Source organism: Mercenaria mercenaria, chromosome 6 (genome assembly GCF_021730395.1).
Source record: "Mercenaria mercenaria strain notata chromosome 6, MADL_Memer_1, whole genome shotgun sequence".
Taxonomy (NCBI): Eukaryota; Metazoa; Mollusca; class Bivalvia; order Venerida; family Veneridae; genus Mercenaria; species Mercenaria mercenaria.
In genome coordinates, this window is record NC_069366.1 from 25,668,746 (window position 1) to 25,692,153 (window position 23,408).

Here is a 23,408-nt window from a genome sequence, read left to right on the forward strand (position 1 = left end):
TTGTTTCAGCTTTTGCAACAACGCCATTCAAACAAGAGTAAGTTAAATCATTCAGGAAAGGTATTTCAGTCTCTGACCCGTACATTCGCAAAACAATTTCAAATACTTTGAGAAGCACTAGATTTAAAATGACAACCGGGAAATCTAATATAATGATTTTAGGACCTAGCTGTCACAATAGTATTTGATCCTGACTTAACATTTGAACGAAGAATAAAAGGACACAAAAACAAGAGTACGAGAAAACAGAACATGATTAACAGAATTTGCAGTGTCGTTTAATGCTTAGTTGCTTTCAAAGACCAAAACATATGGCAAGGTTTAGAAAAAAGGTGAATACCAACAACAGAAACAGAGAAAATGGAAATAAAATCGAAGTTAGAAAATTCAATGGTAGTACAAGCTATTTTCATCAAGCTGTTTTTGTGTGAATCTGTCCGGTGTGTGCAATCAACTGTCTTAGACTCCCCTTACATGGCACAGAACTGGACAGAAAGTGAAGCAGGTAGTCAATATGGTTTTCTTGACGTTTTTTCCAGTTGTATATTTCTTATCTATATTAATTTCTCCAAAGCTATCGGCAAGGACATTTTATCATAAAATCATGAACATAACTTATAACGTATTTTGCAATCGTTTCCTTTTTATTTTTCTAACAATCAAGAACTTGCGCGGACAAGAAAAAGTGCACTAAACGACGACTACTTGCAGCACAATAATCTCGTATATAAAATTGATAACAAAAAGTAATGTTTGACAGTCCTAATGTTGTTTTTTTCCTGATCAACGATGAACACGACCTGAAAATCTATCCATGAAAATTACAAAAAGAGATCCCGTGGAAAGAGAACTCATTTTAATGTCAAATATGTATCAGCCTGTTTTGAAAAAAAAATACTTATTATCTGAACTGGTAATGTTTAGAAAAACAAATATAAAAAGACCGGAATCTCATGACACGAAATGAACCATTATTTTTATAGCATTTTTCGTTGTAATGCATGTCCATTGAGTACATGCTCTTTTAAGCATTGCATTTAATCCACTTTATGGAATGCTTTAACAATTCAAATTATTTCAGGGCATTTCTACCTAGTTAGTGCCATTTGTCCCTAATCAATTACAAAACATTGCAGCAGACGGAGCACACAAAAAACTGTGTCTCACGTCACATTATTGATTACTATGGAAACAGTAACAGACCAAACTCTCATACAAACGTTTTGTACCCATCAAGGCGAACTTGTATCAAGGAAAGAAGATAAGAATCAGGCAAAACTGAAACATAGATTAACTTGTTAATTTCATTTACTGGAATTCAATCCCATTTGTTAACAGACGACTCACCGTGTACGATCTCTGTTAGTAAGTTGTCATTTTGGAGAAGGCTAAAAGCTTTCGAGATAAGCCCGGTGATTGTTTGCCGTCTGTCAGCCGTTCCGTGTAAATTAGTTTTGTCTTCTGATTCTGAAACAGATAAGATGGAATCGAGAAACAAAAGGTTGTATTAATCGTACACTGAAAAGTGTTAGTTTCATGCACTTCTACTGTTTACTTAACAGAAGACTGTAGAGTTTAAAAGAAAAATTAACAGACGGAATCTATGATAGAGCTTTACACGTGTTACTCATGGAATATTTACTTTTAATTTCTGACTAAATGACTAGACACTAATATGGTTAATATTAGACCTATGGTATTTATTACTAGAACTGAAAATAACTAAAGATATGTCCTTTAAACTATAAGCTAATTCAAAACCAAGATATTTAGTGTTCATATATACCAAAATATGATCAAATTACTATTTAAAATTTATATGAATAAGTAATCAAAATTCTTGCCGAGGAATGATTTGTCAATAATTTAAGAGAAATATCTTTTTCAAATTGTTCGTCAGAATTAAACTGGATTGTGGGAATATCTATTTAGTGTAAAATCCCATATGAACTATTATCAAGCCTTTTTTCTATAAAAAGGCTACAATGTCTGTTTCATACTGGTAGAGTTAATGAAGAACAGCATTCGCTAACATGTCAAATTAAAGGTTCTTTTTGTTTGGTGTCCCGTCACACGGACACAATTTTTAAAGTCAGCGACCAGTAATAAATATTTCTTCCACAGATTCAGTGTGTATGTAAAAAGCAAGTACAAGCAAAGTTTTAAGAATACAGCACACTCATAAAATTTGAAATCTTACAGCATTGTATGTTGGATCAGAGTATGATAAAAATGGTATATAAGAAATTTTTACAAAATATTCGTGCACAATTTGTACTATTCATCTATTTAATGAACTCACTTGAAACATACAGACAAAAAACATTTTCCCTCATTAAAGCTAGTAATGAATGCCGTTATCTGACGATGTTTAAATATCGCGAAAATATATGACAAATAAATCATTTTAACAATAATGACAGTTTAAAATTAAGCGTTCTTGCCAAATAGTTCTTAAAACAGAAAATACTAAAACGTCACAGAATACTTTCCCGTAATCAAAATAATGTAAAAGTGCGTTGAACACATGGTTTTGTATTCATTCGTGAAATACAGGCTGTGTTTCAGACAGAAAATTTGTAAGTATATAAGAAATTGTTGTATCGTAATATGACTATAAACTAAAGGTTGTGCGATAATGATATATAGTTCCAGCAATCTCCATCAACCTTTGACCTGTATTTCCCATTAACTTTTGTTATGGTTTCTAAGAAATGAGTCAAATGATATGCAGGCTACAATCATGTTTACAAGACAGAGAAGAAAGACTCACATCGACCTGATTTGGCAAAATGTAAGCTGCAATTTAATGTTTAAACATTTTTTTTTTGAAATATTGATACTAAAATAAAAATATCTGCTCGTCTTAAAGAAAATGCAGGCAATGGTATCATTTAAAAAAACAAAAACAAAAAAAACAGACTGGTGATTTATAGAGTTTTTTTTTTTTTTTCAAGTTTATTCATATATATTCCACTGGACTTTAAGTCCATGGTGGCAACATTTACATAATATATACATAATATATGACGAACAGTGAATACATATAAGTGGAGAAGGTATGACATATTATATTTTGACATAATAATACAATTACAATTCATATTATATATCAGTTTTTACAAATGATGTATATCTAAATTGTTAGACAATATTTCTCACTGCTGAGAATATGGCTAATTATATCGATACTAACGTACGAGTGAGCAAAATAACTGAAACTTAACATTTATTTGCTAATAAGCTAAGTGTCACATTTAATGAACTTCATTTGTGTCAAAAAGTAGATACTATGATTTTTATAGATCCAGGACTCTAGACTCAAAAACTGCCGCACTAACCTTACCGAAACGAAATGTAAGGTAATAACGGTCTAATGAATTAGACTTTGTAAATATAAACTAAGCCGCGTAGGGCCAATCTTACAAACTCGAAATATTGATGTAAGATTGGTTTCACGGTCGTGCATGTGTATAGATATGCTGATATTGCCACACCCCAAATGTAATGGAACATGTAGCATGGTTGGTGGTGTGTTTCATTTTGATCCTTGGAACAACTTGCATTAGATTAGTTGTCATATATGCAAGCTTGCAGCTTTCTGAAAGTTTTGTTTCACTTGATTTTTATGCCATAGCAGCTATATATCTATTTATTGTACGAAAAGAGAGTTACACTGTGAACCGTTTTCACCGTTCTAACGGATCTTCAGGAATGAAAACGATTGAATGTTTTCTCTTCATAAATTAACTTTTCATTCGTAAAATGTTAGGTTTTAAATTGCCCTCAAATATTCACAATTAGTCTATGTTGAAAGTTTTAATATATTAAAAAAAATTCCCCAAACATATAAGCTCTAAAATTAAACAAAGAACCATTCCAAAATGCACGAGACAACAAAATATAATTATTAGGAGCTCCTTTGAAAGCATCAGAATGTAACAAAGCAAAATAATACCAGGGTCTATTTGAGCCTTGTCATGAGAAAACCAACATAGTGGGTTTGCGACCAGCATGGATCCAGACCAGCCTGCACATCCGCGCAGTCTGGTCAGGATCCATGCTGTTCGCTAACGGTTTCTCTAATTGCTATAGGCTTTGAAAGTGAACAGCATGGATCCTGACCAGACTACGCGTCTGGTCTGGATCCATGCTGGTCGCAAAGCCACTATGTTGGTTTTCTCATGGCACGGCTCATTTGTTTTGGGTAATGAAAAGTGCAACACCTTCAGGCCTGCTAGTCAAATATAAAATATTATAATAATATGATACTATAACGACACTTGTACATTTTTTATCTATAGTACTCATTTTAAGTACTGAAGAAAAAAACGTTTTGATTATAAGTAGACGAAATTAATGCTTTGGAATAATTTCTATCAATGATGTAACACTTCCTAGTTTTTGCCATGTTCGGCATGCACCTTGTTTCTATTTCTATAATTATGTTATACAGTAGATTCTTTAGAACCCGCATCTTTGCATTTGCAATATTATATCATTACATTGTCAAAAAATTAATAATTTTTACATCGTTTATATACAAACGTACTTACGTAACTCACAACTTTTAGATACTTTAAAGAAATATCTTCTGTAAAATTAATCATTTAACATTAATAGTGTAATCAGTTATAGTCCGTTTTAAAATTTATTACGTTCCCCACGCCGTTATTCTGATTTTTTATGAGAAAACGGCAAATGATTGAATGCCATGTACTGAGGGCGGTATCACGTTAGGAGATCCGCTATTATAATTACATATTAGATGTAAAAAATTGCAGCGTTTACATATTTCATTACATTAGAAGATAAACTACAATCTCTTGTTAATGATAGAGTTTTGTTGCAGAGATTTATTAAAAGTCTGACAACCTTAGGAGTATACTTTTATGTAGGAAAATCTAATGTATTTCCTGAAAGATTGAAATGTATCGTTTAAAAAATTCGTCCATAAAAAATGCAGTAAATTTATAACGAGCTGCAGTGTGCAATATGTTATGCCTACGATTTGTTAATTTATTTGCTATTTTAGTTTCAGGATAACATATGATATTATTAGTGCCCCAGTGATAAAAAAAAGAATCGTACTGACAAAGTTTAAAACAACATCATGCAGAACCGTCTACATAGAAGTATGAGAAACTATAATGTATATTTAAGAAATAATAGGTATCAAAATTAGGTTTATCGTAGAGTAACCTGTTTGGAGTTCTTATGCGTATGTATATATTTTCAGGGCCTGAGTGATATATTTCTACGCATAAGAACGACAAACGAGGGTTATTCTACGATAAACCTTATTTAGATACTTATTATTTCGATTCTAACACGACTTACTTCAAATAACGTTAGACGAGAATCAGAGGAGTATTTTCATCAAACGTAAATTACAACTGCGTGCTACGCCGCAGCATAGAATAACAAAAAAAAAAAAAAAAAAAAAAAAAACGGTGCGCGCGCAGTATAGTTCAAGGTCGGTTTATTGCAGAATAATCATCTACAAGTATGTAGGTTATCAGCTGGTCTTGTTAGAATAAAATTTATATATGCTATCATAAAATGTTTGACATTTCGGTTTTAATATTATGTCTACTGTGAAATCATTACATTTAATTGCCAGCCTTATAACAGATTATACTAAACATATGTACAAAGTAGTTATAATATTTTCTTAATAACTTGTACAATGTAAAAACTATCAATAATATAAATGACCTTTCCTTTAATCCAAAATAATGAAAATAAAATATGCAGTTTTGGTAATGATTTTTTTCAGGATTTAAATGTATAAGCATTTTTTCAGTATCACCTAACAAGCAAAATTCGGACCCATTCTGCATTATTCTATACTGAAATGGCTACAACAAGAGCAGTGATGCAGTGATGTATACATGAACTTCGTCATCAACACCGTTACTACATTTAAAACAATGTCTATAATTTACATCAAGCCCATTGTACATACGTTAAGGTAATGCACCCGTAATGACAATCCGCAATTTCCGTTCGTTTATGTAGTCTCCGTATGCGACTTCGGCATTCTCCGGCATTCTCCGGTTCCTATAAAATATAATTTTCTGAAATGGCCGAAGGATGCCGAAATCGGATACGGAAGAGACGTAATCACACGGAAATTGCCGATTGTCGTTATGAGTCCATTACCTTAAATAAGTATGGCGTTTTCATAAAACAAAAATACATATCAATACCAAAATTTCAAGTTTTAATTTGTAACATTTTTTTTTTTCTCATAATGATTTCTCTGCCTTATGCTTCTTTTCCTTTACCACAAATATTTATACTTTTCATTTTTTCATAATTTTAAGTTTTGGGGATTACAAATCGCTGTTGCTTTATTTTCATACGCGTTTTGATTTGTTTCAATAAATGTATTCATTAATAAGAAAGTTGGGAAAATAAATCCTAGATTACCTGACTTTTGATATGATATTGAAACCTTTTTGAAACTGCAATAAGCCCAATAGCAATGAGCAAACAAAATAAAAAGAAGTGATGAGTTTAAGGGCCCGGTGTTTCAAAATTCTTAAATTCAATATGTTCTGCATGGCTTCAGGCGTCTCCATGTACATGAATGAATTCAGACTTATCAAACCTCAAGTACGCTCCATAATGCTGCTTGAAGGCAACTTTCTATTTACCGACTGTTTATCAATAAATTGAGCAGCGTTAAGATGTTATGAAATATGTTTGGTATCAAGTTAAGGCTTTGATTGACATGTTTGGATAAAATTGGCATTCTTAAGCTCTCGTTTTGTCACTATTTCTACGCGAATTGGTTTGTTCAATTAATTTTGCTTGAGTCTCTGTACACGGCCTACAACTGTCGGTCTGAACAATTTAGACAAGTTGATTTCGATATGTTGTCTATTCGTTTAGAGTTACGGTTACGCTTTGCATTCAAAAAGGCTATTTTCCCTACGAATTGTCACTTTTAATTGTCAATTTAAATTCCTTGATCAGCTTTGCAGGCTTTGTATTTTACATAGCTGAAGCACATGTATATATATTTCCCGAACCACTTTCGTCAGAAAAAAAAGTAACAAACGAAGCTGTCAAATAAAAAAGCATATTTTTAACAAAATACTCCCATACGAAGCGCATGCTTGTAAGATGTAATCTGACAAAAGCTCAACGTAAACAAAAATAAAGAAAAAAAGCAGACTGATGCTTTAAACGCGTATGCTTTTAAGTGTTTACACAACTACTTTTGTGTATATTATTTATAACAAAATGTTTACGTTATTGTAAATAATCAAAATTTCTTATAACTTTGGAGAGGATGGAAACTGTTATATTTTCCAAGAAGTAGCCTGTTTCATTGAAATTATGCCGTATAAATGAGATGAAAAATGGAACGGTTCTCTTCTGTCAAATGAGTAATGCATTCCAATGAGAATCTCTGATATTAAGCGATCCGCTGCATGATTTCTCTAAATAATGGAAATGGACATCGCCCGTGGTGTTTAACAATGACAGCTGAGTTCATTCTGATAGCCTTGTGTTCATTTGTTATGCACTTTTCGCCCTTTAATATCACTGGGATTATGGGACGGCTTTATTGGCAAATCCAGAGACATTTAGTCAATCATCTAATAGGGTTTCTCGGTGATACAGTCATATCAGAAATACATCAGCGCAATATAATTGAATATTCTTTACATTTGTTCCTTCAGCTAAAATAATGTCAAACATTCGAGAGACATTCATGGTAAGATATGAACAGAAATAAACATAGTTGGGTAACCCTGGGGATACAGGAAGGCGATTCTGACAAGTGTAATCTATGATTCTACAGTAGTTGAACAATTTTTGGCTTTATCTCTTTCGCGGAAGATATAATGAGCAATAGTTATTTCTAAAACTGACATTTTATCTTAATTTGGTCATAAAGGGATCAAGACGAGGCCTGTATCAACATTTAATATCATTATCCTGAATGACTTTAAGTAGCTGCCATTGTTAAAGAATCCAGGAAGAGCAGCCAAATATCAATCAACTGGCATAAAAACACTTTAGACGTGAGGAATCGTTTTTATATATTTAACTCCTGTAAATATATAGCGTTTATTCAGTGACAACTGTGTCTGTTCAAGTCAATTTGATTCAAGTCAAGTCAAGCCAAGTCAAGACACGACAAGACAACTATTATTTAATTGCAAGTGGCTAATTATTGATCTGTGTATATAAAATCTAAAACATGATAACATACAGCAATATACAGCAAGCATGTTAGAGATGGATATATATCCATGTCTGATTATATCTGTCACATACATGAAATAGTTCAAACAAAAGCACGTGCTAGTTCTAGTGTTTTCAAATTTCTCTAGTTGGAATACTAAACTAAACAAAAGATCCCTAGTCATATGATTGAATGTAAGCACTCTCGTTGGACGTTTAGAAGTCTGAGTATAATAACAATCCAAGCTTTCATACTAAAACTTATATGTAAATATAATGAATAATATCTAGAAATTGATATACTGTATAACCGCTAAATGTAAAAAAAGGTCGCAAATGTGAAAACGGCTACAAATGTAAAATAATTGTGTTACATGCGTAAAAACATAACACAAACGTGAAATCGTTCTAGATGTAAACATGACGCTGGTCACATATGTCATAAAAAAGTTCAGTTTTAACTTGCACATCTTTTATTATATGTTTTTCAGTGGACTACATTTAGAACAGCTAGGTTTCACGTTTGTGGAGTGTTTTTACATAATATGTAATACAATTGTTTTACATTTGTATCCATTTTCATATTTCTTACCACTTTTACACATGCGGGTCGCACATCTACAATAATACAATGCTTGTCCAATCCAGTCGGCTTTTGGAAGGTTGGTACCCGAAACAATGCTCGAGGCACCTTGGGTGTTCCTCCACCTTCAAAATATGGAAAGTCGCCAATACCATATGACCTAAAATCATGTCGGCGTTACTCTAAGCCAAACAAAAACAAAATTTTCATGAACATATCCCTGAATCTCCTTTTGATAAGACCAGCGCCCCATGCATGTCTTATACCCAGTTTGACAAAAGTACATGATGTCATTGCGAATCTCCCCGTACTTCGACTCAGTGTTGTTATATTTTCTGGTCCTTTGGGCTTATGTGAGTTATTCATTTTTACAGTAGTAGAATTCCGCTTAAGCCGGTGCTAGGGGGCGCAATGGGTGTTGCACAATTCATTACCTCTCATGAAAAGACTCAATCAAACATTGTGTTGCCTGGTAGCGTTCTATGCTTCCAAAGGATCTTTTCACAGATTTTATTTACTAAACTAACCTATGTGGGGCATTTTAGGAGATGATTAAAATCCCTACAGTTTCAACGATTTGTTCTAAATACTTCAATTACGCCAAAACAAAGATGACCTGTCGCATTACGGCTGAAGCTTTCTTGTTATTGTATGTCACTCATGACAAAAAAAAATGAGATAATGCGCAAAACGTCGTACTTAGCATAATCATAACATGCACTGAATTCGAAGCACGTGTATTTCATATAAAACAAATGACTAAGTACCATTATCTATGATATTATATGACATGGACTTTGTAATTTAATTAAATTTACTCATTATAAGAACAATATAAGAACATCATTTTATTACAAACTTCGTGATAAAGTTATAACTGATATAAAACAAACATTGTATTGTTTGAAAGCATGTTACAGTCTCTCTGACAAAATTTATAGCGTTTTGAAATATTTACGATATAATTATTCATGAAAATGTCCAAAAACTAGTATATGTTACACAGCATAATTGTTAGTTTTCATAACTTCTTAATAAATTTGTCTTTTTGTTTGAAATTGCCTTTTTACGATCTACGTTCCACCTGTCTAAAAAGTTGTTTTTCTTCTCACATTAGCTTTCTCTGTAATTGAAATGTATCGAGGTGCCATTCAAAAATCTTGCATTTTGAATATATATATATCTTCTGACGTCATTTATTACCGTTAAGACTATTTTTTGACGAAATAAAACCGTTTCACATAATAATAACTTCATGTCATCTTTTTATTACTAAGCAAACAAAGAACGCACCTGCAACTAGCATGAACATAATTTATTATATATATTTCTGTGGTTGTCATGGAAATACATTTATATTAAAGGTATATTAGATCCTAATTTCATGTTTAAAATCAAGAACACTTACTTCATATTGTAATATGAGGTTCATTTGTGCTAGGAGTCCATGGCACAAAATCAGAATGCACTTCGGATATTCAGATTCCCTCCCACCCACATTTTTGAAGCAGCACCGAGCGGGGTCGAACCACAGGCAGAATAGTGCTGTCAGAATGTTTACCTGGATTCCATCTCTAACTGCCATGCTTGACCTTTGAGTTCACAGTATTTGGACATGTTGGATATGTCACATTAAATGAGCCCTGCCATGAGAAAACCAACATAGTGGGTATGCGACCAGCGTGGATCCAGACCAGCCTGCGCATCCGCGCAGTCTGGTCAGGCTCCATGCTGTTCGCTTTTAAAGCCTATTGGAATTGGAGAAACTATTAGCGAACAGCATGGATCCTGACCAGACTGCGCGGATGCGCAGGCTGGTCTGGATCCATGCTGGTCGCAAACCCACTATGTTGGTTTTCTCATGGCACGGCTCAAATTATGTCATTCAATTTGATGACAATCGTAAGGACGTATTAATTTGCTGTTGTAGTTCATTCCTGATACTCTATATCACCAATACATAAAAAAATATCTCGTGTTACGTTTCTAGGAACCAGGAAGTAAAATCAAACATGAGACCTAAACACACTTTATGCACATTGCATACTCATACCACGCGATATATGGACCAGGAAACATACACCTACTTACAGAAGAAGATCCTCATCGATATTGTATCATCCATATTTTCAATTATAAAAGCAAATATTCCTTATTTTCATTCATTGTTGACTTGTAAGGTTTCCATTTTAGTTGGCGCATGGATATATTTCACACCACTAAATCTTTAGGTTAGGTAGTACTAAGTATTTAGGGGCCTCCTTAGACCCCTATTTTCGTCTGTTATGCTGTTCTTTTCAGTATCCAGTTAAGCGCACTAGGTTTGTGCGACGCGGTGGGATGAAGAGGTAAAGCGGGCTGAACGGCTTTTCATTGGATGACTGGAACTGATCTCCCGCGGTTTTCCCATCTCTGCAAGCTGATTGGATGGGGTACCACCGTGATGCGCGAGTCTCCCTTAGATACGAGTTTGGGAGCGGGGAAATTTGAATATAGCCAGCCGCACAGGGCAATCAGGAGCTTTTCTCATTCGGACCTTGGACAAATATTATTAAACTAAATTGTTTCAAACTTTTATTTAAACTTCTATTTATTTACAAATACAGTACTAGCAAAGTATTTAATAGTATTTAATACTGTTATTAACCCTAGTTTTTACTGAAAATTCACTGGACTTGCGATGGGACAGGAGATGTAAATATTAACTTTATTGTTTGCTTTAAACATTGGAAGGATCTTTCCTTAAACTTTTCCAAAGCTTGTTATTGGAACTCGGATTAACATTTTGAAGCTTTGTTTAATAAGTAAAAAAAACGTTTCTAAAGTAATCATATCGTTTGTGAATCTTTATACTAAATAAAATAAATTCTCTATCTTAAAGTTGAAACTTAGTTTGGTTTTAGTCATCCACCCACAGGATTAGGTTGGCCCTTATTTATACTGCACTTGCAGAGCGGCGTTTTCATCACAATATGATTTATGTAAACATAAAATGAACAAGTTTATATGTATAAACAGTACTATGCATTAGGTTTTAAGAAGTACACATTGCATACATGTATTGATAAACGTAGCATAAATGTGTACTACTACTGAAAAAAATGGCTGTTTTTTATTTACAAAAAAAAAACTTTACTGTATGCCGCAGCTCAATATGCAAACTTAACTTATATTTTTATTTACAAAAAAAAAACTTTACTGTATGCCGCAGCTCAATATGCAAACTTAACTTATATATTTCGTAAAGTTAAATACACTTGATAACGATTTTATACATTAGAGGTAATTATCTAAAGATGAAGTATTTTAGTGAAAGATGGCCATTTGATATATTTAAAAAATGAAGGATGAAATTTGATACAGTCAATATCTTGCATTTGTCTAATATTTTCTTGCATACCAGACGGGGATTTCCAGTATTTTTACCGGTGCTGGAAAAATCCATCTTACACCCCGGGGTGTAAGATGACTCTCGTGCTTTAAATGACGTATTACGAACTACATATATGTAGAAGATTTATGTAGTTATTTATATTTTATTTCGAAAAACGGAATAAAAATCCAATACCTTGACAGTTCCTCTTTGTTCCTGATAGTATATTTCTCGATTCAAAACACGTTATTTTATCAAAAATTCACAACGTTACGCTGGAACTGATAAAACAAAACCGGGACTAAACATTGTTATTTGTCTTTGAAACGTCATGACGTCTTTCCTGTTTACGGACGTTGATTTCCCGCGATTTGTTTAAATACGCTGCTACAAGAAATAGTTCTAAAAAGAAAGCCGTTCAACTGATTTTATTTTTATTATTATATCTTGATACCGGTATGCAAGAAAAAGATTCTGTCACTGGTTATAGGTGCAGATGGGAATATCCGGCTCTCGGGCAACTGTTTAGGCGGTAACTCGGTAGGAACCTCGTTACCGCCTAAACAGTTACCCTCGAGGCCGGAAATACCCATCTGTACCTATAACCAGTGAAAGAATCTTATAGTTTTAATTAAGACTGATTTCGGAAAATCATTTTTGCATTACTACCTAATTGATATGTTTGGTACCACATATCTATTACTTCTCCATTTCCTAGCAAATACTGACAAAAATCATTGTACAACTCGTTTAGATGGGTCAACCGTGTTGTTGTACTTATAAAATAGTCTGGTTTATAGGTTGGTCAGGTCTACGATATGTATTGTATTTTGCCATCGAAATATTTCTATAAAATGCTTCTTCCCGTTCCGTTTGGACCCGTCCATGTTTACAAACACGTTTGTTTATTTTATGGACTGTAACTAGTAAAACATATACAAAGACCTACAACTCGGTAATACATGTACTTCTTCTTGAAACATAAGATCAGATACTGTAGTACTGTTATTGAAACGCGGCTTCGGATTGGTTAAAAAAAAGTGTAGGGAAACCTTTAAGAGTTAATCGAAATAAGGTGATTGGATAAAAAGGATATGTTTATAATCATACACTTTGTGTAAAAATCAAGCAATACAACGTTTTCTGTGAAATTTGGAATATTTTACAAATGTCTGACTGAATCCATGACTTTTCAATTGTCACTTTAGAATAGTAGCATTTAGCCTCTATATGCCATTCAACAAAGGATGTAGTTGTGTTTAAAGAGAAATTGTAAAAAAAAATGGACTGGTTAAGCATATATAAAATTACTATGTTTTGAAGTGTTATATGTTATCTTATTAAAAGAATCACATTTTAATTGTCACCTCTCAATTTTGTGGTATATGACAGAGTCATTTCTTACAATGAAAGCCTATGGAGAAATCAGTAGCAGTGCCTGACTATAATCTGTATTTAACATCTTTGAAAGGCAACTATCAGTTATGAATATGTCAAAAATACCCCTGAAACATCAGGTAAAACACTTGTTTTAATAAAAAGGGAAAAATCACATTAACTGCTTGGCCTTTCTTCAGCTGTTTGTCTACTTTCCACGTGACTGTGCTTTTGCATTGTAGTGTCACTATAGACACGTTACCCATAAAGGATTCATCCTTTATTATGCTGTCAACGTACATACACAAACGTAAAAAGATTCTTTTGTCCAAAAATGCCGTCAGTTTATTTTTGTGTGCTTATAGAAACATATTTGACAGATAGAGTAACCTATCCGAACAATACTAAGAGCAACATGATTTGAGTAAAATTTGAGTAAAATACTTGTGGAAGAAGCTGGTCCATGTCGTAACAAATGCCGTAGATGTGACTGTATGTGTTAAATTATGTCTTATATATATTGTATATATTGTATATGTATTATCTATATTAAAAATTTTCTTCAAACATCAATATTAAACGCACGTAGTGAACATATCAAAAAATACAATGAACGGTCATTTGTAAACGAATAATAAGGGACAACATGTATATAGCACATGTAAAACGATGACTAGTAAAGTCCTTGCATAAAACTCAAAGGTTTGTAAAAAATATCAATACTATCTAAAAAAAAAGAAGCTTAACACAACAACAGTACGACGAGAAAACTAAAACATTGAGTTCTAGTATCTAATATAATGTTTCAGCTTGGAATGACCTCTGTATTACATAGAAATAATAGATAAAATAACATTAATACGTACATAGGTACACACCACTGATTTATCCTACATGTTATAGCGTTTCTTTAATACTTCAATATTAACAAATCACTACTATTTTTGAAGAACATTGTCACAAATAACTAAACATATAACTAAAATAAAACATGAATACCGAAGCAATAGCCATAACTAAACATATACTTAACACCTAAGATAAAACGTACACCAATTACGTACAACTCTCCTATTCTAAGGCCAAGAAAGCATGTTTGACTGAAAAACAAAAGCTTATTTGTAAAAATTGATAACACTTTTCATTTTCTTATTTGTACCTAAATTTTGGTTCTATAAAAACTTATTTTCTTCAGAAGTTCATTACGTCGGCCACCATACACATGTAACTGACATTGCACGATAATGTACATGTTCATGACCATTATTACTTACGTCCCAGTCTCAAAACGTATTGTTTTTAAAAAGGAAAAATATTCGACAGAAATAGCCACGCTTCACAAAAATCATGGACAGAGAAAAGCAATAAGACAAATATACATAAAACAATAAGTAAAAGAACACGGCGGGGCACCGCATTGGAATGGTGTTTGTAAATGTTTAAACCGGTTAATGATATGCAACAAAATTCGCTCTAAACCACCGCAACAGGACAATGTCAAAATGTATCACATTCCTGCCTAGTAAATTCCTAGCATACACAATACTGATTTAACATATGTTATCTAATTTAAAAACATAGAAGATCTTACCTGAGTGTCTTTCCGTAATAAATTTATTAAACAAGTTAAATAAAAGATATGATGGGAGGCTCTGTTGAGCATTTCATCATTTATTTCAACGTCCCTGAAAAAATAAGTGTAACATTTTTTTTATCACATGTTAGCCTTTTCTATCTTTATTATTATAGAAAAAGTCTATTCAATCAACAGCGTCTTTTGCTTTTACAACGTCAAAATGTTACCACACTTTCTTAATATAAAACATACCACATTGTCTAGTTTCACTTCATTGACGTCAAACGTTTAATGAGAAATAATATTTAAGACCCAGTGAAAACGGCCAGATTACAATATTGAAGCAACTCAGTTTCATGTAGGTTCCACCTGTTCAGTCTGATACAGTCAAAAAGGGAAGTGTACTGTGTGGCGTCCAGTTGTAAAAGGGCTTGTCACCAAGCATGCGTTGTGTCTAGACACAGACTGGTCAAACAATCTTTTAATAAAACGTTACATTGTTTTACCAAAAAACAATGGAATGTTGTCATGACCCACGTAAACAACAAAAAGCCAGGTTTTGATTACTATAAATTTTCAAAACAAGTCTAATTACGTAAAATATTTTCGCGGATTTGGATAACAGTTGTCCTGAGCTGTGTTGATTAGCTGAAGTCATTGCTACTGCAAAAAAATCAGCATCTCCCGACGTGAACAAAAATGTTTTCATTATTTTTTTTCTCAAAAATATTATTTCACAAACCCTGCTAAATCATGTAAGTTTACTGAACCTATGTGAATATTTTCCTAACAATTTGGGACGCGAGATCTTGATAAATATGCAAAAAAAAAAGTTTTAGAGTGTACAATGTGCATATTCTTTGTAATTACATGTAAATTCTTGAGAGCTATATATATTGAGGACTAGAGTCTATGACACTTAAAATGGAATTTTAACATTTTGAAAATTGATGAAATTGTTGAATTACCCTATTTGATTACGTGTTCAATAAAACGTCGCAGTTACTGTCTTGTCACTACTGAGCAGAATAATGCACATAACGATTTGTGGAAAACACCTTTAAACAAGTTAGAATATTTTAGTTTTTTAACCTCTTTGTTACGACCATTTGAAGCATTCATTTAGTTTTAAGTAAAACAGTTTTCCTGATGACTAAATAACTCATTGCATCTAATAACGTTAAATGTTTTACATATTTCAAAACACAAGCTACTTCTTTTATATGTCTACTCCAGTTATGTCTATGATAAAAATGTGATGTTGGCATTTTTACAAACAAATAAATACAGCAATCAATTGCCCGAATGGCGCTGTTTCGACATCCCAAATCTCCATTTATACCAGCCGACGAAACAAATTCTGTAAAGCATAGTCATATTGCGTTCTTCCATCAATACAAAAAAATAATGTTTGTTTGTTTGTTTGTTTTGGGTTTAACGCCATTTTTCAACAGTATTTCAGTCATGTAACGGCGGGCAGTTAACCTAACCAGTGTTCCTGGATTCTGTACCAGTACAAACCTATTCTCCGCAAGTAACTGCCAACTTCCCCACATGAATGATCAGAGGTGGAGGACTAATGATTTCAGACACAATGTCGTCTATCAAATAGCCACGGAGAACATCAGCCCTGCCCGAGGATCGAACTCGCGACCCCGCGATCCGTAGACCAACGCTCTTACCTACTGAGCTAAGCGGGCGGGCGAATGCCTCTTAAGCGTTGATCCTTATCAGATGACAGTAATTTATTTTTTTATTTAAAGTCTCGCCATTTACAAACATATAAAATACACAGACATAAAAGTATGTATAAACAGTAAGACATGTAAATGGTCATTTAAAGTGAATAATACGAGGCTGTATATTCCACAAACTCTTTAATGCTATTCTAATATTATAAAACTGTTTCTGTAAAAGGTATATGATCTTACTGCTCTGTCACATATCAGATCATAACATTATAGTTCACTTATTACGACTTAATGCAAATGCAGTCTACAGAGGCTGCACTTCCAGCGGATCACGCCCAAAGCAAACCACCCCAACCACCAGGTGAGTAACCCGAGGCGTAACAGGTGCTGGTTGAGGGCGGACAGTACTCACTAAAGAGTCACCATTAAAATACGCCAACGGGCAAACCAACTAACATTCTAAAGACAATGATTCCTGCATGCAGACTGTGATACATTACCAGTTATATCAGAATCTACCACTACTCTGTATTTATTTTTCTCGTATGTGTTTATTTTATGGGTTTTTTTTACCGCAGTATCATTTGTACTACAACTGATATATGTGCTATACAAGCTGTCACTAGATGTACATTTTGATGTACATTCTGTTGTGAACTAGTTGTTTCATATTGATTATGCATGTGGATAAGACTGAAATGAATGAATTAACAAATAAATAAATAGATAAAAATGTCTACTGTTATACATATTATTCTTTCCATTCTCTTACATACTGTTTATTCCACTAAGGAATATGTTACTTTCATTCATTTCTTCCATTGCACTGTCTATATGACATATTTAGGATAGATTTTCATAAAATCACTGTTAGAGAATCATAATCATTATGTTAGACTGGCTATTGTCAAATATGTTATCCTTGTTATAAATTCCCATGGAAAAATTTACCACATTTCTTTCCCATGGGAAAATACCGCATGGGAAAGTTAAGTGCTGCTTTGTTAGTGGCATTAAATCAAATTAAAAAGTATGGCGTGCATGAGGACTTAAAGCACTTTACTTTCGAGAAAGATTTTTTAAGATAGCATATACAGAAGTACTTGCTGTTTTTGCCACATATTGGCGTGGCAAATTAAAATTGGCGGCCATTTATATAAAGTTATCATCATTATTATTATTGATATCATTATAAAGAATGATCCAAACTGATACCTAAATATTATTGTAAGACTATCACAACCTCATTTAAACACGTGTTTGTTAGTACATACAAAGTCATTTCGTGGTCTAAAAACATTTTAATTTGTTCTTTTGTTTAGATGTATACTAGTATCTAATTGATTTTCAGAAATCAGTTCTTGCAGAACATTTTAAATCACAATAAAAATAGCATACCACCGTCGTATGAAAATCTGTAGATCTTTTTACATTTGCCAATATCAATACCGTGTCCAATGATCAATTTCAATGTCGAATCATTAATAAACCTTGTCTGAAACTGTTTTTATTTTAAACCAATTTGTTTGAAAACGTTTCACAATGTACTCTCATACAATAACTACATACATTTTACGATGTACAGCTCAACTTTTTCCAACTTTTCATAATGTTTATAAATGTTGCGCCTTTACCTAAAATTACACTAACCAACTAATGGTCATTTCTATTCACATTTGGTCCTTTGGGATTTGAAATCATTTTAGTGTTGTTGTAATGATAAATGTCTGTTTAAGCCGGTGCCAGTGGCGTTATGAGTGTTTCACATTTCATTTTATGACCTCTCATGAACAAAATCAATCACGATCTGGCGATTTGCTTAATTGCGCTCAATGCTTCCAAATGGTACTGTTACATATTAAAATTTTGATTAACGTCCTTAAGTGTCGTGTTTTGGCTGTATAAAGTCGGCTGGTACTTCGGTTAAACATATGGTTCTTTGAAATTAATGTGTCCGTTCATAACTTCTCACGAACAAACTCGGCTATTATAGAGTGTTAATTGCTCTAGTATTAGCAAGTATACAGCCCATACTGCAGGACTGGGTGACTGCAGGACTGGGTGAAACAATTAATCTTTTTATCAGCTTTAAAAGAAAGTGTATGCTTTAGTGGTATTTTGTTATGTCTGTGACAGACATTGGACATGGAGTTTTCGCTATTCCATTTTTATTCAAGAAAGAAAGTCTAGAAGACAGGGTACAAGGTCTTACTTCAAGTAGTTTTCCAGTGCTGCAAGGAACCCGTCAAGGAGGGAAAAGTTCGCCGTTATTCTACCTTGTGTTTATAAATGGTCTTATACAACAGTTAGAAAACTGTGGATATGGGTTTTGTATCTATAATATGAATGTTTGCGCTCCAACGGTGGCCGATGACATGGTGTTGGTCTCTCTCTCAAAATACGGTCTTGATAAAATGCTAGATATCTGCTACAATTATGCACGTTAATGGAGATATATGTACAATGCCAGTAAATGTGCTGTGATAGTTTTTAATGAAAATAATGCTGGTGATGATAATCGAAGTTTCTTACTAGGAAACGAATCAGCCTGTGATGTAGAGTTCTATACACACCTTGGACTTGTGACTGATAAATATTTATCTACGCAAAAACCACTGTATAACGCCTGTACCAAACTTCGTGGTACTTTCTTGAATATTGTTAATAGTGGAATTCACCCAGTTTTACTTAATCCAGTTACGCCAAGAACTATTTATAGATCAGCTGTTTTGCTAAAATCCCTATACGGTTGTGAACTGTGGAGTACATATTCAAAGACTGATATTCTTACATTGGAAAGAGCTCATAGATTCTGTATAAGATTTATGCAACAACTCAAACAAAATACAGCGACTCATTAAGTGCAATCGGTGTAGAATCGGTAGAATCAATTATTGATATGAAAAAGATTCAGTTCTTTGGACAACTATGCCGCTTACCAGATAGATATTTAGCCAAGTTGAATTACGATCGTCAAACAAGCGGCTTTATACCGGATGTATACAGACTCTTATGTAAATATCAAATTGAAGATTATTCACATCAGTATGTAGAATCTGGAAGTTTTCCTTCAAAGTTAGTAAAGAAAAATATTATTGATACAAAAATTTATTTAGAAGCACAACGACTAATAATGAACAGACTTTGTGAGAACAGACCTGAGCTGGAACCGATTCTTACTGCCGGAAAACCAGCAAAACTATGGTTGTTGGCAAAGAGAAACCCAAAGCTGTTACCTATGTGTGTATTTCTAATGAACTTCGTAGGCTCTATGCTATCAGCTGAATATATACAGAGATGTAGAAAGTGTGATTTACTATGTCAAGACGCAAATGTACATAGTATCTGTTTTTGTCCAAGAAATGAATCGTTACGCACTCATTTGTGGGACTCGGTCATAGACACGTGCGGAATACAGAAGTTCAAGATTGTGTTCCACTTGTCTCCAAAAGATCAGTGCTGTTTTTTTACACAGATCGCTATCGATAGCAATGAATACTGCTTTAATTATTACCATATTGCAAAATTAATTAAACGTATACTGTTTAATTACATTATATAGCTTATTTTCTTATAATTGGATCAATATTCAGCTCGAATCTTGGCTTTGATTTCTCTACTGGAGTTATCAAAAAAGCTCTATACAAGTTGTAAATATACACCTTTAGTAGCTGTCTAACGTTTTCGATTTCGTCGTTTAGGCTGTACATATAGTGGTGTTAAATGAGAAATTACATAAACTCCTTTTGCTATATTATGTTTTGTCAAAGCATCTGGTATTCATGGTGTTAAACCTTTAATTTCGTTTATTTTCGATTTTCATTTTTTTTTAGCCCATGGATGCTTATGCTTTTTTACTTGAAATAATTGTGTTAATAATTGTTCTCATGTATATATATTATTAGACTCATGTTGTTCATGGATATACGTTATGCTCTCCACTATTGGAGGAAATAAAGAAATCTATCTATCTAACTTCGGTTAAACATATGGTTCTTTGAAATTAATGTGTCCGTTCATAACTTCTCACGAACAAACTCGGCTATTATTTTGTTTGGTTGTGCTTTATGCTTCCAAAGGGTCTTCTAATAGATTTGTTATGGTATTGAGTGTTAATTGCTCTAGTATTAGCAAGTATACAGCCCATATTGCAGGACTGGGTGAAACAATTAATCTTTTTATCAGCTTTAAAAGAAAGTGTATGCTTTAGTGGTATTGTTATGTCTGTGACAGACATTGGACATGGAGTTTTCGCTATTCCATTTTTATTTAAGAAAGAAAGTCTAGAAGACAGGGTACACGTTCATCTATGTCGTTCTATATAATACCAAGAGATATCTTCACCTTTAAATATCAAAGAGTCAGTTTTATATAAAGTAAAAAGTGTTATGGTCAATGATTGCTTAATGAGAAGTAGTCTAATGTGATATTAATGACTTATTAAAGATTTGTCTGTTTTTTTCTCTCCCTCTCTCTCTTGTGTTTTGTTTTTGTTTCGGCATAGCTATAACTATTGAAGTGACAACAAACTGTGCGCTCGCAACTACATATTGTTTATTATATGAGATATGTTCCGTACAAATGGAAAATGTAATTTCCTTTTCTTGTTTTGGTTTTTGTAAGACATCAAATTTTATATTCTGCATTTGTCAGCGAGCCATAAGTAGTGAAGTGAAAAAAATACGAGTTGTGCACTCGCAGCAACATATTGTTTATATATGAACTATGCATCTTACAAATGAAAAATGTATTTACATACATCCTCTCATTTATTGGACAGGGTAATTTGTATTTCACACATTATAATGATAAACATGTTTCCTTATTGTTTATACAGACAGATGTGCAAACTCCGTCACTACAATGGTTGACAGCCTACTTGTCTACCTCGTTTATACAGCGGCCATTAAAGTCACATGGCGACTTTGAAACTCTAAATGATACCGTTTAAATGAATGAAAAGCTTAGCGTAATAGCGCTGCTCACGGAAATAATAAAACAATATTTTTACAAGTATTTCACAGCTTATTATGAAATTTACATCTCTTTTTGCATATATTTACATTATTTAACAAATTACAAAAGGCAAATCTGCAGGAAAGGATGTTTATGTCACAAAGAACAAAATGCATGAGCGCTCAGAAGAAGGTTTTATAAACAGGTGTTTTTTTCATCTTGAAGATTCGGTGTGTTTAAATTAATCATATTTCTCATAATGAATTCACTATAATAGAGACTACAGATGTGTTATATCTAAATAGTTTCCATGTTTACATTTTAAATTTACATATTTTCCCTAATTAGATTTACAAAATTAAAATGGTCTTCAACATAATTATAAGGTGGGCGAGAGGTTGTTTACCGGTGTAAATCAAAGAACTAATTATGCAATGTATTACATAGCTCTTTATTTAAATAATGAATCAAAGACCGTAAGTGTCTCTCCTTATAATTTGTTTGAACTTGTTGATTTTACCTTATAAACTTAATGTTACTGTTGTTGTTTTGTTGTTGTTGTTGCTGATGCTATCTTATCATGGTAATTTATTTGAATTGCTTACACTCTTATGTAATTAATTTCCATAATAAAGCATGGAAAAAGAATAGCACAGTGGAAAGATAGACAACCTATTGAATTAATGCAAATAGAATTTAACTTTCGCTCGATGTTTTTCATTGTGTGTCAGCCACAAAGCCAAAACTTGTACGAAATATTTCTATCTGTTCAGAGATCTGAACGCATGCTGGCCTCCATGCGCATGTTTTAATAAAATCCGCAATTGAGATTCTCAAAAAGGGGCAGTAGAAGAACACGACCAATTTTATACATGACTGCACCGCAAAATCCGCAACAAAATACTTGGGAGGATTAATTTTCTTTAATAAATTGATACTACTCTTGGGATAATGAAAATATTCAGTGACCCATGAAACAGCGCCACCTGTGGGTACTCACGGCTATGTTGATACTCAAAGAGGTCCCTTTATGATTTCACACATCATTGTCGATTTAAATTATACGTTCATTTTGTACAGCGATGGTAGCATTTAACTTTATGAAATCATCATAAACTTCATGGGTCTCTTCTCTTTTACAGAATACTTTTTCATTATTTACTGAAACAAAAGAGTTTCTTTTAGAAGCAATAATAAACATATAGTATTTCGTATACAGGCTTCAATACTTCATTTCATTTTTTTCCCAATGTTGGAAACGTGTCATTTAGGATAAGTAAAAGGAGATAAAACAGGAGTAGATTATGCTGATAGCTAGAATATATATTAAGTATTTAAAGTCAGAATTATTTTTCGGGTACTTTGCCCCAATTCTAAAAAAGAATAACTATAAACAGCTTACATAGTATAGGATGCATTACATTCGGGACACCTGGAAACCTGGAAAAAATAATAATAAAAAAATAGTCTATGTAAAATTGTGAAATGACACTTTAACTGAATGCTGAATTGTACCTATTTGTATTGACGTTAGTGGTCCCCTTGTGGCATCCAGTCATGATAATAAAGAAGCGTGTAATTGTATCGAAGCAAATTTAAAATAAATTGATCGGTAAAATGTTTATTTGCACATTTAGCTGACTCCAA